At 50.0% G+C, this 14,022-nt stretch overlaps 1 protein-coding gene across 3 annotated transcripts in view; it reads right to left on the bottom strand.

Moving 5' to 3' along the window:
• The window catches only part of LPP (LIM domain containing preferred translocation partner in lipoma), a 682,444-nt gene extending 668,896 nt beyond the window's left edge, over window positions 1-13,548 (bottom strand). For 2 of the 3 annotated variants that reach the window (XM_058732400.1, XM_058732405.1), the window contains exon 1: window positions 13,432-13,548. The gene's annotated coding sequence lies outside the window, so the exon portion shown is untranslated. Of the gene's footprint in view, window positions 1-13,245; window positions 13,359-13,431 lie in introns of those variants that run through there. The other variant, XM_058732402.1, reaches the window with a different exon arrangement.
• Window positions 13,549-14,022: the final 474 nt, after the last annotated feature.

The following is a 14,022-nucleotide window of genomic DNA, read 5'->3' as shown; positions in this document are numbered from 1 at the left end:
GGAAGGAAGGAAGGAAGGAAGGAAGGAAGGAAGGAAGGAAGGAAGGAAGGAAGGAAGGAAGGAAGGAAGGAAGGAATACATAAAGAGTAGGCAACTCGGGGTGCCTGGGTGGCTCAGTCGGTTAAGCATCCGACTTCGGCTCAGGTCACGATCTCGCGGTCCATGAGTTCGAGCCCCGCGTCAGGCTCTGGGCTGATGGCTCAGAGCCTGGAGCCTGTTTCCGATTCTGTGTCTCCCTCTCTCTCTGCCCCTCCCCCGTTCATGCTCTGTCTCTCTCTGTCTCAAAAATAAATAAACGTTAAAAAAAAAATTTTTTAAAAAAGAGTAGGCAACTCAAAACATTAAACATTGGGGTGGGTGCCTGGCTGGCTCAGACAGTGAACATGCAACTCTTGACTTCAGGATCGTGAGTTCAAGCCCACGTTGAGCATGGAGCTTATGTAATTAAAAAAAAAAAAAATTAAACATTTTTAGCCCTTCATACCAAGCTTCTCCAACCCACTTAAATATTGCTATTTGACAATGCACACAAGGGGAAAACACATACTCTAAACTACCACGTGAGAAATCTCTTCAGTAATTAAAGGAATGCAAACTAACACAATAATGAAACACCATTTCTTACATATTAATTTAGCAAAGACAAATACATGTTATGAAATTAAATCCAAGTGAAGATCTAGAAAAACAAGCAGACTCACACACTGCTAATGACTCTGCTGGAGGCTGAATGGCAACTGGTATGAAAAGTATTAGAGATATTCAGTATTTTGTGCCGGTAATTCTCCTTCGAAAGAACCTAAACTTGTTCAGCCAGCCCATAAACATTTGCTTAGGGTCTGCTATGGGTCATGCTCTACAGGGAAATGCAGGGAAAAGATCATGGTTGTCTTATCATCTGGTGGGTTGTCAGGGAGAAAGAGGACAGAGAGAACATTCTCCAGCAGCACATGGCAGGCGTTGGTGCTTTAATCCACTGACCACAGAATTCCTTTCACAGCCACATTACGTGGAAGGTAATTATCCCCTTTCAAAGAAGAGGCTAACGAACCAATACAAGGTCGCAATAGCTAACGGATGGCAGCACCGTGATTTGAACCTGTCTCCAATCATCCTTGCCTTTTCTACTGCATCCAGGAGGAGATAAGAAATAAATTCACATAAACACATAATGCAAGGGACAGAATAGCAACCACTGTAAGGGGTAAGTGGAAGTGCCACAGAAAATAGTTGTCTTTATTAAATAATACGGTAGAAAGAAGTAAAAGCAGGGTGCCTGGGTGGCTCAGGCGGTTAAGCATCCAACTTCTGCTCAGGTCATAACCTCTCAGTTTGTGGGTTCAAACCCCACATCCGGCTCTGTGCTGACAGCTCGGAGCCTGGAGCCTGCTTCGGATTCCATGTCTCCCTCCCTCTCTGCCCCTCCGCCACTCACACTGTCTCTCTCTCTCTCTCAAAAATAAACTTTAAAAAAAAATTTAAAGAAGGAAGTAAGAGGTATTTGCCCACTAATGTTTACACTGCATTTGTTAACATATCAAATTGCATTTAACTTTTTTTCAAATTGAAAACTATCCTACTGTCCACATAGGTAATGTTTAAAGCAGGATTTATTGATTTCAACAAAGTTTTAGTTATGTAAAAGATATATATAAATTCCAGGCCAAAAAAAAAGTAAGACTTCCGTAATAATATTAAGTGGAAATTTTGTACACATAGAAAAAAGTAGACACGCACTTTGGGAGCGGGGTTAAGATGAGGGTTATGGTCTCATAAGAAATAAGAGAGTGGTTTTGAGGTACAAAAAGTTTTGGTGGGAGGTTTTTTGGTGTGTGTGTGTGTGTGTGTGTGTGTGTGTGTGTGTTTAATGTAGTTGAGTAAATACATTCTAAAAGAGTTTTTTTTTTGTCTTTTGATAACAGATTAATGGTTTACATGAGATGCATTTGGTTTTTTCACTAGTAAACATATTCTTACAACTCAAGTTCTCATTTATTTGTTTATAGAATTAATTCGTTCATATGGTCATTTGACAAACACTTATTAAATTCTTGCCACACATCAGGATCCACAATGGATACGAATATAAACAAAGCCACAGCTTGTCCCAGGGATCGGCACAGGCTGGGAGCGGGAGGAATCCAAAATTGTGCTAACAGAAAACTCAAGTCGAAGTCCTGGCTCACCATCCGACTAGCGTGGGCCCTAGGAAGGTCATGTAATCTCTCACCTCATGTTCCTGATCAGTAAAACCTGGACAGTAATAACTACTCACAGCACTGTTGAGGGGATTTATCTGTAATTCATAGGAAAACACATGATTAACTGCAAAGCACTATAAAAATGACGACTAGTAGAAAGGCACAACCATATTCCATTTTGATCAGGATCATGCAGGCCAGTCTAGGCCACAAAGAGCTCACTTGAGTGTGTGTTAACTTATTGGCACCAAAATGGCCACTCCCTCGACACTCTGTGTGAAAAATAGCCCACCATTCTTAGTGCTCGATCATCCATTTTTAACTTCTTCTGCCATTTATCCAGTTTAGCTAAGAGGATCCTGAGAAGCCAAATGGACAGAGGACCTCCAGGTAAGATTGTTACAAATATCTTTTCGAAGGAAGGGAAAAAGTCAGATTGCGCAGGCCTCAAAGACATTTTTATAATAAGTCTTCCATCGATACCTGCGTTTTCACCAACATTCCCATCAACCACTGCTTGAACATCTCCAGTGATTAGAGATTTAATAACCCTAGGAAGAACCAATTCCATTCAGAATCAAGAGATTCCATGGAATTCTTAAAAGATAAAAAGGGACAGAGATCTTCCCCTTGACAAAGAGCTATCTCAACAGCCCTGCACTCCATCACCCTTCTACAGACACTGGACATTGGATGGGATCACCTGGAGGTTATGCTGCAACCAGGGCTGGGGACTTTGCATGTATCATCTGCTCAGGGTCTGAGTTTCCTTTTATTGAAACAAGAAGATGGGGTGACCTCTATTTTACCTGTGAAACATCCACCACGTCCATGGCATCAACCCTAATTCAGCTTCCCTTTGTCTTCTGCCTGGGCTATTGCAGCACATGTTGCCATCTCGAGTACGCTCCCTCCCCATCCAGCATACCACTTTTTTCCTGAAGCACGGTTCACCCTACTTGATGCTCCTTCCATAGTGCAGACTCAACTCCTCAGCAATCAAGCCCTTTCTCAATCTCAGCCCCACCCTAGCTTTTCACCCTCATTTCCATGGCCTCTGTACTATGCAGTCTATCCCCCATGACTCCACTTCTCCAAGGTGTGATACACTTTCTCACGTCTGTGTCTCTGCCGTGTTATTTCCCTTGCTTAACTACCCTGTGTTCCTCCTGCCTACCAAATTCCCACTCATCCTTCAAAGCCTATTTAAATGATGGTCTCTTCATCTATGAAGTTTCCCCCAGGTCCCTCGAGTTAGTCACCACCCAATCAGAGCCACCAGGTACTTTCTTGTACACAGTTTGCATCCCCAAAACCCAGACGAGAATGTCACTCATTCATTCACAGGTACATCTGGCACGATGAGTGAGCAAGGACACCAGTGCATCAGATCGATGGGCAAATAAATGTATCTTTAGGGTCCTCTTCCACTATCATCAGTGGAACCCTAACAGTCTCCAAGTGAAGCTGCTAGTCTGTGGCCAAGAAGTTTCCAGACTGGAAATGACCAGACATCTGAAAAGCTGACCTGCCTTTCACCTCATTCTAAGAAAAGGTGCCACTCACCCTCCAGGTCACTGCAGTTTGACTTTCCCACGAGTCAGGGCACACACACCCTGCCCTGTTGGTGGCAACTCCCTGCTGCAGCTCTTGCAAATGACCTGTTCTCCTACCAAACAAGGCAGAAGCTCCAGGCGCCAACTAAGTTTTGATTTTCTTCCCAGGAACTTCACAAGAACCATCTTCTGTGGAAATTCATTCGGAAGAATACGCAAGGGTTACTCTAGTGACTTCTTGGCACAGAATTTAGTACCGCACTGGGGCTTCCACGGTTATAGTCAGAGATCATTATCAAGATGGGCCAATGAATGGAAAATAAATGATTCAAAAACCCAGCTAGAGTATACACGGGGACAGAGGATCCATCTTGTTGCTTCAGATTTACTAGCCAGAGCCATTTTAGCTGCCCTGTTGCATCTTCGACGAAGCTTTCACGTCCTTCAACGTCTAACCTAAGACCCAGCCCTTCCACCAAAGTCCCACACGTGCCAGTGCGCACGCACATCAGTCTTCTACGGTAATGGCTCTTGTGGCAGCCCCTTCCTACCCTCTGACAAGCATTAACGTGTTTGTATCAACCCTGATAAACCCTGTGTGCCTGCAATCGTGAAGTCTCCTTCAGGCATCCCCAAACTTCACCTTACAGAAGTAGTTCATGGAACCAACATTGCTCAAGCACGTAGCGTCTCCTGTAGCAAAAACAGTGGGTGTTTGCTAAGGCAACACGATAGACCTAGTCTCACGCTCACTCCTTGCCCTAGCTCCCTCCACACTCATCTACAGGTGCGGCAACCAGACAACCTATCCTCCCAATCAGAACACCTTTGGGAGGAAAAGGGGTCACTGTCAATTCTATGCTAGGACCCAGACAGAAGCCAGGACAGCCCAAGGAGGACGGTCCCTCTGCCTGTTAGCTAAATACTGTTGCTACGGCTACATTTCTCCACCAGAAAACTGAGGTTAGTCTTAAGGACAGGGATCCCTTCATATCCACAAAGTGGTCTTCTAAAGATGCCAAAACATTCACCATATGTCCACAGCCATCTTCTCCTAAGGGGGTCACCTCCACCTCCCCGAGTCTTTCAACGGGGCAGCTGATCTGCTGGACAATGGCCTGAGCGACTGAGGAATGCTCACAGTGGCGATGGCAGGAAAAGGGCCCATGCTGGGCGGTGGAACAAGGCCAAGACACAATTCTTGAAGGTCAGTGAAATAACCCCACCCTGTCTTGATCCTCTAGCTGACCTGCCCCATGAAAGGTTCCCACACAAGCTCCAGAGGGAGGAGTGGCCCCGCCCCTCCATACCAGTTTTCCATTGTAACCACAGGGGGCTTTGATGTGAGGCCGTGACCCAAGCAATTACTGCAATAGAAGCAAACCCCGCAGGGCTGAAAGGCACAAATCCCGTGAAGAGTGGGATGGTTGCAATGGAAGAAGGGACACCGCACAGCCATTCACTGGTCAAAAGCCATTCTGACAGCACGGAAGTGTCATGGATGCCCGTGGCACACGGTTCACTCTGCAGGGCGCGCTGTTCTCAACAGCGACGCCCTTGTCCCTAAGAAGTCAAAAAATGAGGGACCTGCCAACTCACGCCTGTGACCACCCCAGGGGGCAGTCTCCATTAAGCGGTACAGCTAGGATTGGAACTTGGCACTGTCTGGGTCTAAATCCCATGATCTCCACCGCCAGTAGGGTAAAGTACCACCACCATCTGCTACACACCATGCTGGGCACCAGAAATTGCCACACGGGCACGCTACGTGACCACACTGCAATACAGTAAGCACTGGGAAGGGAGCTCCTCCGGTTCTCACAAATGCACTGTGATGTAAGATCTCTGTTTGAAGGTAACTGAGGCCCAGAGATGTTCCAGAACTTACTTAAGATCACAGGGCTAGGGGTGCCTGGGTGGCTCAGCGGGTTGAGCACCCAACTCTTGGTTTGGACTCAGGGCACAATCTCCTCGTTCATGAGCTGGAGTCCCGCATCAAGCTCTGCACTCACGGCTCGGAGCCTGCTTGGGATTCCTTCTCCCTCTCTCTCTGTCCCTGCCCCACTCTCTCCCTCTGTGTCTCAAATAAATAAATAAATAAATAAATAAATAAATAAATAAAACTGTAAAAAAAAAAAAAAAAAAGATCACAGGGCTAGTGGGTGGCTCAAACAGAGGTGTATGCTTTCCATACACCAAAATCCTTTGGTGATGGTACTGTGAAAATGATAGCATGGCAAAGCCCAGACCCTCAGAGTTTGGGGTCTCCAACCTGATTGTCAGTTGGCTTCCAAAGTCAGACACAGGCAGCGAATGCTAATTAATTACCACACGGTGAAGTAATACTGATAGTTTCCTGCCTGTGCATAAGGCCTGCTAAGGACGTTCCTGTCAATTTCTCACGCTTCCCAACAGTTAAGGAGCAGGACAGGAGCTTGGGAGGTGGGATTCTTATTCTGCCATGTAAAGCCGAGCACCCCATGGGAAGGCTCTCCACGCCTGAATTCTTGCCCACACTCTGCAAGACAAGACTAATTCCGCTGACCCATCTCTTAGATTGCAATTGGGAGCTAAGTAATAAAAATGATAGTAAAATGCATCCTCCACATAGAAAGTGCTAGGAAGACCATGGGTTCTCTGAGATGGGTTGCGATGGGTAGGAGGATCTACCCTGTAATGGATCTCCTACCGGCAGCGTGAAAACCTTTATGCAAGCAAAAACATGTAAAAATGAAAGGGGACGGGTAGGGTTGGGGCTGAGGGTTGTCACAAGCAAGGAAACTTGAAGTTACCATGGAGTCAGAACCTTGGTTCTTGCAAAAAAGGGAAGGGCATACATGGCAGTAAAAGAAATCAATCCCCAACAAACACACACTCAAACAGCCATCGTGATCAGTTTGTTTCACAGTGTAAAGCATAAGGTTCAAGCCCAGTAACAGTGATCTCCAAGCTGTACCCCCTCTAGAATTTTCTAAAGCAGAGTTGTGGGGGGGTGGGGGGAGGGGACAGTGGGGAGCAGAGAAGGCATGTGTCAGGCCAGGCTCAGCAGAAAAAGAATCAAAACCACCTTTGAAAGAGGTCTGGCCTGGGAGTATGGGCCAATGTCCGACTCAGGCTCACCTGACAAGGATGTGACCGAGCCCTGTGTCCCTTTCCCAGGGCCTCGGTTTCCTCACCTGGGCAACGAGGGATCGGGTTGCTGTGGCCACCGAGGCCCAGCCCACACTTCTAAGGCAGGAACTGGTTGCCAGCTCGCAGCTTCTACTGCCTCCAAGCCTGGCTCACATGAAAGTTTTTTTTTTTTCCAGCCAAGGCTGATAAGCTGGCAAATAATTAGGACAAGAGGAGGCACTAAGCTACCTGTTATGATTCTGACAGCAAACAGCTCCTGGAATCCGTTCTTCCCCCTCTTCTCTGCTGGGCTGGTACAGGCCCGCTATCACCCACACTGGGACACATCAGCAGCCTCCTAAAGGGGCTCCCTGCCTCTGGGCCACTCTGCCACTAGAGCTCTCTGAAATACAGATCCACCAACAGGCTTCTTTGCTCAAGACGTAACAAAAGCCCTCCCTCTCCCCACAACTGCCGTCATCCTTGTTCCTCCTGCCAGCCCTTTCCCGTCTAACCCTCCAGGGCCAGCCCCATCATTCGTGGCGATCTCCAAACACACCTTTCCATTTACCAAACACTTTTAAAGCCTCAGGACTGCACATCGAGGTCTCTCTGTGTGGAAAACTCTTCCATCCCTGTCCACCATAGGAACTCATACTCACTCTTCAAAACCCAACCCGATGTCTTCTTCTCTGAGCATGTGCCTATTCTTCCAGGTGGTGGGTCACTCCCTTCCTAGTGCTCCCATCAGCCCTTTGTTCATCCTTCTAGTAGGGCCTCACCATGCTCTATTTTAGTCTCTCTCCTATACTGGAATAAAGATCCGTAGGGACACAGCCTCGGTGGTCTTTGTCAGCCAGTATCCAGCATTTCCGTGGGGCATATGTTAATCACTCACCTGAGCTGCACTGAATACAAAAGATTGGGGTGTATGTGATCACACATATAGGTGGGGGAGAAGGGGACAAAGAGTCAGGGAATGGCATCATGGCACAAGGTGGGGTTTGGCCTTGAACTTAAAGGGTCATGGGTTTACAACAGGCAGAGACCACGGTCAGGCAAAGGCACAGACTGAGAAAACAGAAGAATGTTCCAGAACAATGCAACCACCTGGCTGTGGGAGGGAAAGCAAGAGAACAGCTACAATTGCACTCACCCTCAGGATGGCGCATTGAGAGACTCCCCTCTCCATTCCCAGACCCTGGTCTTCACCCTGGCAGTGGGACTGTGGCAGCCGTAGCATAGCTGGTTCTCAATCCAATCCTGGGACTCCACGGACCCAAGCTTCTGGGTCAGTAAGAGTCCCTCTCCCCCATCACTGCTCTCGTGTGGTTGCAGCGAACCAAGTCAATCCCTTTCTTCATCTAACCAGTATTTCCAAAGCATCTGCCATGTGCCAGGCACTCTTCTGGGCCTGGGAATATGGCCATTAACAAAGCAGGCATCCTTGCGATCCTCGTGAAGCTTCTTTTACAGTGGAGGGGAAACAAAGACTAGCAAGCATATAAAGCCAGGTGGTGACCAGTGCCTATATCGTGTCAGTAAATGTCGTTCATTCATTTAACAAACAGGACTGAACATCTTCAAAGCACCAGAGACCAGAGGGATTTGGAGATAAGACGGCCAAAGTCTTTTTTTTTTTTATTTTTTTTAATATTTATTTATTTTTGAGAGAGAGACAGAGTATGAGCAGGGGAGGGGCAGAAAGAGAGGGAGACACAGAATCTGAAGCTGTCGGCACAGAGCCCGATGCGGGGCTTCAACTCACAAACTGTGAGATCATGACCTGAGCTGAAGTCGAACACCCAACCGCCTGAGCCACCCAGGCAGCCCAGCCAAGGTCTTGCTGACTTTGTTGAGTGCCATTTCTAGGTTCTGTCTTTTCTACCTGAAAATACCTTTATCTGTGAGTCATCGAAATGCAAACGACAAACCCGAGGCAGGTGGGCCACAGGAAGAACTGAAGTTGATCTCTGAGTCCTGAGCCAGAAAGCCATCTTTCAGGAAGGAGTCTGCATGACCCAAGGAAGGGCAGGATCCAACAGGAGCTATTCCACTCAACTCCAGAGGACACCCAGCCTTGTTGAAGGAGCCACAGATCCAGGGCACTAACAGGAATCAAAACCCTCCCTCGCTTCCCAACTTTGCCATCTCCCCAACCGCCTCTCTCCAGGAATACAGCAAATCCTTATCGCGACAGAGGGCTGAGGAGGGAACAATGATGGGGGATGGTTTGCTGGAGAGGCTCTACTGTCTCCGGCCAGGTAGGTTTGGGGAGAGAAGACACCCAAAGGGTAGAGGGAACGGTAGTATCTTACGAGAGAAGGGGCCCGGCAGCCCCAATGTGGCATTGAGAAGCCTGGTCACCCACATAGCCCTTCAACTGTGATCCCACCGGGCCCCGTGAATGTGCACTGAATTCAATGCCAAGGAAAAACACTGGAAAACACCATTGATTTTCATTCTGTGGACACCGGAGAGAAGCGTGAAGAAGCTACAGCTCAGGCGAAGGTTGGACACTTAGCCATGGACTAGCAGTTGCGTGACCTTACTTGGCCAAAAACTCATTTTCTCATCTGCACAATGAGATGGATAATCATAAAGCTTCCCTTCACCAACCAATAGGAGAATTACGTAAGCAGATGAGAAGCACTCAGAAAACCATCAAAATTATTATTATATTATTATTACTATTATTATTATGAATGCTAAGCAGACCCACGTTTTCTAGCCTCAATCCTGTGCTTTCCCTGCTGACAAGCACGGATCCCATTAACTCTCCTGCCACCCACCCTATTCCCAGAGAGTGAGGAGGGGCGAACGCCACATCAGTGTTCTTTCTCATTTCTGTGACCCGCACGGGAATGCACCGGCCCATTCCCACCTCGCATCCAGGGAGAGTGGACCGGACTCCCACAACACACATCCGTTCCCTCCTTCCTCGCCTCACCTCTGCTGCACACACACCTTCGAGCCCACGGATTTCCACCCAGAGAGCTGCTTCCCACCTGCAGCACAGCTTCATCCCTCCTTCTTCACCTGGGTTTCTTCCAGCAAGGCGCAGCCTTCCAACGCCACATTCCAGGAAAAGTCCCCACCAGTGCACGCCCACCCACCCACCGAGGCGCACCCTGAGCTAAGACTCCCTATTACTGACCAGGGTCAAAGTCTCAGGTTCACTCTCAGTTACTCAATGTGTCACCGTGCTTCCTGCATTACCTCCCAGATACCTAATCCCAGCGACAAGAAGGGTCCCGGAACCCCTGCCCAGGCTCGTTCTCAAGTCAATTTCCAGAGAAGCAAGTAATGTCCCTTTAGCCTGCAAGATAAATTTAAATCTACGTAGCAAATTAAATTCGAATTCACAACTCCATTTCCCACAGCTCCCTTCCCGCTGGTCATTCAAAACACAGCCTGAGGCATAAACCTTCCCTAGGACTGCAAAAGGCCTCACAGCCCTGTCTCTGCCCAGAGGCACAACTTCTTCCCCAGGGCACAACTCCTGCTTAGCCCTAAAGATTCTCCTCAGACACTACTCCTTCTGTGGTTGCTTCCCTGAAGTCAACCCTCCTCAGTGCAGAGTAGCCAGAACATACCCCCTGTAACAGCAACCCCCCCTCCACACACACACACACACACACACACACACACACACACACACGTGCTCCTCAACGGCAGGCACTGTGTGCCCTCATCTTTGTACTCCCAGCGCCAACCCGTTCCTGGTTCACTGTGGAAGCTGGCTCCAGAAATTCTGTGCTTCACACACTGCGCTTCTCCCTTCTGTGTAAAAATAGCTGTGTGCTCCATCCCTTGCTTTTACCCTGTCACCAGGCATCTTCCGTCTCGGCCAAAGACCCATCATCATGGCAGCATCCTGAGCCACAGTTCCGAAATCAAATCCAGTCTGACTCTCCCCCCTTCCCAATTAATCGGCACCAGGGTCACAGCGAAGTAAAGTCACATATTAACACACCAAGAGTCAAAGTTCAGGGCTGTAATTTTGAGCATGTCTCTAATTAGCCATGTGACCTTGGGCAAAGGTTCACATGCAGATGAAAGATGTCACCAGGCCCAATTCTCCAAAGATTTTTTTGATATCCAAATGGAATGTCTAATGGGAAACTGTTTAATAAAGTGCAGAGCCCTGTACATTCATAAAGGGTGTAATGAACAAATTGTATCAAATCTAAACCATCAACTGTAAGATGTACCATTGTCAACTTAGAATGAAAAACTGCTCAGCTATGACGCACCTGTGATTAAAAGAGAACCCGATTTCAGTGACATTAAAATGTAAAGTGTGTTTTAGAGTTGATGAAATAAAATTTATTTGTCTCAGTAAAACACAGAAACCTGCTACAAATTTCTCGTATTTGGCAATGGCCCGTAATAGATACTCGCAGTAAATGAACGAACACCCACTGAGAACACTCTTAGACCAAATTAGTGCCTCCCTGGCTGGAACTGGGGGGGGCAAGACGCTGCCCCATGCCAGTTCCTTCCCTTCTCAATCATGTCCCAGCCTGATCAAAACCCTCAAAAGAGGACTTCAAGTCAGATCCCAACTCGCTTCATAATGAAGTCTCCTCTCCACCAACCACTACCTGGAACTGTCTACTATCCTAGAACCGTGACTTCTCCACAAGAATAGGTCACCCTAAAAAGGGTCCTCCTCATTCCCAGCATGGTAACCAGCCCAGCAACTCAGCTCCCTAGGCCTACTCCCAAAGCCAACTCTAGGCACACCTACTGCCTGGGAGAATGCCTGACCCAAAGCGCCCAGGCCCTCAACCACTCAGACAGCTAACCCCAACTACTTATCTCTCATCTACAGTCTACATTCCAGACTCTAAAAGCCCCGTGTTGTGGCTGGGGGACTGCCTCCCAAAGATTCAATGCAAGATCAGGCTCTTCCCTGTAATTGACTCCTGGTGCTGGCAGGCACCTGGAAGAAGGAAGGCTGGTTGGGAGTGGAGAAAACCCCGTTTGGGGTTCTGGCCCCCCAACATCCACCATTATTCAATGTAGGCTCCAGAACTAGCTCCCGCCTCCTCTGGGCCTCTGTTGGTTTTCCTGCCTATAAGAGAGTGGGAGGGTGAGGAATGGGGGTGGGGGTGGGGGCATTCAGCTACTTTCCCCTTCTACTTAAAGTCTTCCCTAAAATGCAATTTGCTGGGAATGGTAAACCGTTAATTAAGTCACTAACACCTTAGTGAGAATGAGTTTCTTCGGGAGGCAAACAATTTAGAAAAGGGTACTGGAAACAAAGTTAAGTGAGTCTGGTACTAGGAAAGTAGCTCAGAGAGGACCCTAAATTTTTGCATTTTGTGTTGGAGGCAGGAAGGCAGCGGATCCCTGGGAAGGGAAGAGAAGGGAAGTCAGAGAGACCTTTCAGTTCCTGGAGCACAAGTCCCAAAGGCGTTGCTCTGTAGACTACTCAAGCACAATTCCAGTGCTTATCTCTTCTCATGTCCCCCCCACACCCCTCCCCGTTCCATGCACCCCGCGCCCCCAACACAGCCACATTTGCAGCTTCATCTCCTCTCTCCACAATTTATTTAGTCTTCTTGGGTCTTCATCCCTCCCCACCCGCCCATCCCGCGCAAATGGCCTTCCTGTCTCTGGCTGGCTTCAGAAAACACCCTATCCTTCAAAGCCTTGACCGAGCGCGGCCCCTCCAAAGAGAGAAATCAAACTTTATTCATGCCTTTCTCCAGGCACTCCGCACTTTATCCTGGGTCTGGTTGGGCACCTCGGGTGAATGAGCGCTCCCTGAGGGCAGGGCCTGGGCCCCATCAGCCTCTCCGACCCCACACACCCAGCCAACACAGCGCTTGGCACACAGTGAGTGCTAGAGAAATGCTTGCAGAAAAGGAACCAGGAGTAGGGAACCATCTATGTCGATTATGGCTCGGCCTCTAGTGAGTGACTCCAGGGAGGCCCTCCTTGTCTCCGGGCCTCAAATGCGCCGACTGTAAAATGGGGGGACTAGAATGACTGGGTTCCTAGGCCCTTTCCACCGTGACAACTGAGATTCCGCGAAAGCTCCAAGCGGTTGGGTGTGGCCCCGCCCCCTAGACGCCCAGAAAAGCCCGGGCAGGGGGCGCTCAGGGAAGGGCTCCAACCCCGCCCAGTCCCAGGTCGACGCTTCCCGAAAACTCGGGGTCCCCCTCCCCCATGCGTGCACCCCGTGATTGCGCCGCGGCGGGCACTTCCGCACCGCGGGCCCTGCGGCCCGGGCAGGGCGCGCGCTCCGCGCCCTGCGCCCCGCGCGCCTGCCGCCCGGGAGGCGCTCGCGCCCGGGGAGGGCCGGGGGTTCCCGAGGCGCCCGCGAGCGGAGGGTGGGGGGAAGGAAGGAGGATTTGCAACAATACCTCGGGGAGGAGGCGGCCGGGGCAGCGGCGGCGGCAGCGGCGGCAGCGGCTGGAGGCGGAGGCAAAGGCGAAGGAGGAGGTGCCCGGGCACTCCCCCTCCCATTGTCCCCGGCCCCGGACAGGCCCGGCCCCGCGCCCCGCACCGCGCACCGCGCCCAGCGCCCGGGCGGTGCAGCCAGCCCTTACCTTGCAGCGCCCGGCTCTCCCCTCCTTGCTAATGCTACTTATCCCGGGGAAGCTCGCGCGGGGGCCGGGAGCGGACCCACAGACAAAAAGTGAAACTTCGGCAGGGCTGGAGCTGCTGCTGGTTGGTGCCTTTCCCCCTCCTTCCTCCCCACCGTCCCCACCCCCTCCCCTCGGGCTCCCGTGCGGTGCCCTGAGAGCTGGAGGCTGACGTCAGGGGCCTGAATTCCTGACTTTGCCTGCACGCATTTGTCCATGTAAGGTATGGGAAAGCGTGTGCCCGCGGGCCGCCGCGCAGCGCTCGCCAGGCGGGGGAGGGGGCGCCCGCTGGGGCCGCGGCTAGGCCAGAAGGTGGGCGCACGGAGGGCATGTTACTTCCTGGGAGGAAGAGGAGGAGACGCGGGGATGCGGGGAGCTTGCAAAGGAGGAAGGAAAAGAGGGAGGTGTGGAGGCTTTGCCTACACTGGAGGAAGAGGAAGCAGACATAGAAGGAGGAAGCGGCTGAGTGGAGGGGCTGCTGAAGACACGGGGGGACCCGTGTCTACAATGGAAGCGCCAATACAAGGCGCTGAGCCTGAGCAGAAGCGACCCTGC

The sequence above is a fragment of the Neofelis nebulosa genome, chromosome 5, assembly GCF_028018385.1.
Source record: "Neofelis nebulosa isolate mNeoNeb1 chromosome 5, mNeoNeb1.pri, whole genome shotgun sequence".
Lineage (NCBI taxonomy): Eukaryota > Metazoa > Chordata > Mammalia > Carnivora > Felidae > Neofelis > Neofelis nebulosa.
The sequence above is the reverse complement of the archived record's forward strand: the minus strand, read 5'-3'. Positions and strand labels throughout refer to the sequence as shown.